This window comes from Kryptolebias marmoratus, linkage group LG9 (genome assembly GCF_001649575.2).
Source record: "Kryptolebias marmoratus isolate JLee-2015 linkage group LG9, ASM164957v2, whole genome shotgun sequence".
Classification (NCBI taxonomy): Eukaryota; Metazoa; Chordata; class Actinopteri; order Cyprinodontiformes; family Rivulidae; genus Kryptolebias; species Kryptolebias marmoratus.
This window is the reverse complement of record NC_051438.1, coordinates 8,329,270-8,332,467: the sequence shown is the minus strand read 5'-3', so window position 1 is coordinate 8,332,467 and position 3,198 is coordinate 8,329,270.

Below are 3,198 nucleotides of genomic sequence, written 5' to 3'. Positions count from 1 at the left end.
GGTGTGTGTGTGTGGAGGGGGGGGCGATGAGATCCAACGAGCGAATGCAGTGAGGCCGAGATGCAGGTTAATGATAGATGCATTGTCCAGAGATCCAGTGCCCCCCCCCCACCTCCTACTCCTCCTTCCTCCTGTGGAGCCTACATATGTTAGTGGCGGCGGCGGCGGCGGCGGCGGCGGCCTTGCCCGTTCTGGAGCTCTGGAGGAGAAAGTCCTCTCTGCAGCGGAGCAACCTGCTGCTGCTGGGCGGGCCCTCACTCAGGAGCCAGGCCTTTTGAAACGCTGGCCGCCGCGCTCGCTCACAGACACTGTGTCTCATTGTGAAAAGTTTTTTTTTTCTTCTTCTTCTTCTTCCTCCTCCACTGGCTGCATCCCCAGTGTTAGGAAAACGTGCAACAGCTTCGCCACAGAAACGGCCTGGTCTGTGAGATCGCTCTGTTGTCCGTTTCTGTTCACCTCTCCCTCTCAGGAAACACAAAGCCTTCTCACAGGCTCACACCGCGGCCCTCGGGTAATATTCTGCGGCGACGCAAAGGTCAGAGGGGACTCTTGACCTTTGACACTTAAAGTTGTCGAAGGTGGGCTCAGGTCTGGTTTGGTCTCCTGCTTCCAGAAACGAGAGACGTTCTGCCGAGACTTGTCCCTTAAAATTTCAAAGCTCCCAGCACGCTCTCACGTTTTGATCCTTTACAAAACTCTGCTTAGCTTGCTGCTGTCTTTTTTTTTATGGTCCGGTGGTCATTGGACGCCATTTTACGGCGCTGAGGTTGAGAAGTTCCCTCGAATGCTGAGGCGATTGCTGATGTTGCCAACTTTTAGCAACTGGAATAAGGAGCAGTCGCTGCAGACAGACATACGCAGCTCCACGTTAGAAGAGCTCAAAAGGAAATGGAAACAAGAACAAGAGGCAGTTTTGCTACGTTTAGCTTTTAGCTCGTCTTCAGCTTCTTCGGCAAATGTTAGCTGTCCATCGGCAGCATTCACCGCCATTTAAATAAAAAGGAGCTTCAACTAGCTAAAGTATAATTCTGTGTTCGACGTCTTCTCCTGCAGAAATACAACACAGAACATGATTCTTCGTCTCTAATCAGACAAAAACATCTGTTTTTATTCATAATCTAAAACCAGATTTCCACTGGCTCTTAAAAATAAGGAGCAAAGTGTGTTTATTATCAACCTGATAAAGTGTCTTTAGTTTTAAATACAGGACAACACCTTATTTTAACGGACGTCTGGCAACCCTGCCATAAACATATCCTTACTTTTCATATATTTATTTAATGGGATTTTCAAGAAATAAACCAATTTTAACGAACAACAAACAATTGTAGCACTGACAACTCAGAAACATCACGCTAGCCTAGTTTACTTTATGACCTCAAAACCTTGGCATATTTAAATAAAAATAAACCTGAACTGGCTCGTAAGAAAGTTAAGTGAAGCCGAGGCAACCTAAAACAAATCTGAAGAGTTTAGCATCACAAGAAAGCTAAATAACAGCATGCTAACATGTTTCAAGGCAAATATGCTAAGAGCATGCTAGCATGCTGTTAGTTAGCATATGAGCTAATATGATAAGCCCTATGGAGTTAGTAGATATAAGAAATACATTATTTAAAAAGGTTTGTTTACATATTAGCTAAATGACATCATGCTAACATGTTGCTGTTTCAAGGCAAATATGCTAACTAAGAGCATGTTAGCATAATGTTAGTTAGCATATGAGCTAATATAATAATCCCTATGGAGTTAGTAGATGTAATATATACATTATTTAGTTGTTTAATTCGCTCTGTTTAAATATTAGCTAAATAACAGCATGCTAGCATGTTTCAAGGCAAATATGCTAAGAGCATGCTAGCATGCTGTTAGTTAGCATATGAGCTAATATGATAAGCTCTATAGAGTTAGTAGATATAAGAAATACATTATTTAAAAAGGTTTGTTTATATATTAGCTAAATGACAGCATGCTAACATGTTGCTGTTTCAAGGCAAATATGCTAACTAAGAGCATGCTAGCATGATGTTAGTTAGCATATCTGCTAATATATTAAGCCATATAAAGATAGTAGATATAAGATTTTTATTTAATTATTAATTTAGCTTTGTTATATTATAGTTATTTAATTAGCTTTGTTATATTGACTAAATAACATCATGCTAACACGCAGTTATTTAGCAAATATCTATCAAGGTTTTTTTGCCTCTGGTCCTGTTTGCTAGCTCTGCGTTAGCATAATAATAGTTGCTCATTAACAAGTCAAAGTGGAGCTCAGATGTTAAAAATAGTGTTTTTTTCTTTGTTTGTAACTCAGTAGCATTGTTTTTAACTCTATTCACTTGGATGTGAATGCCATTTCAGCTAGCTCTGAATTAGCACGCTAATAGTTACTGAATATTCAGTCAAAGTCCAGCTCAGATGTGAAATTCATTGATATTGTTGTTATTTATTTTTATTATTTTAACGCTACAGCAAACATAAGGAAACTAGACATGAAATATATGACCACTGAAGGTATGGAACTGTAAACAGCAGAAAGACAAAGTGCAAAGCTAAATTCCTGCCTTTTCTTCAGATGTTTGTTCGTATAGGTGAAAGGAATAGACAAGGATTGTCCATGATAAGGAGATGTTAACACAGTTTCTCCATGGTGCTGTTACACAACTGTACCTTTAAAATGAATAGTTGGGATTCTTCGAAGTGTTGCTGTGTGGAGTTGTTATCAGTAATCAACATCTTACCTGCAGTAAGTGTTATCATATCTTCTATGGGAGTCGAGCTAATGGTTAGCAAAGAGGATTTCTTCATCTTAAACAACTCCAATCTAAATAATAATAATAATAAAAGTCATAGCAGCTTATGCAAACACTATTTTCTAAACATTTACATGACCTTTGTGTCAGATAGTTGTTTTTTTGGGGTTATTTTAAGACTGCTTTGAAACCACAAACCTCTCCGTTTAGCGATAAGATCTCTGCAGGAAGATCGCTTTGAAAGAAAAAAAAAAGCCAACTATCCCTTTAAAACACGAGTGAAATTCCTCGCACACCTAATTTCACTCCAGGGGTGAATCAGGAAGAAGGCGGCACTCTGCGCAAAGCCAAGCTTCAGCTCAGGGAGCGTCGGCGCGTCTTGTTCCCGTTAAACCCGATAAAAGGAAATGAACTACTTCAGTTTCTAAGAACACGTGGGGGT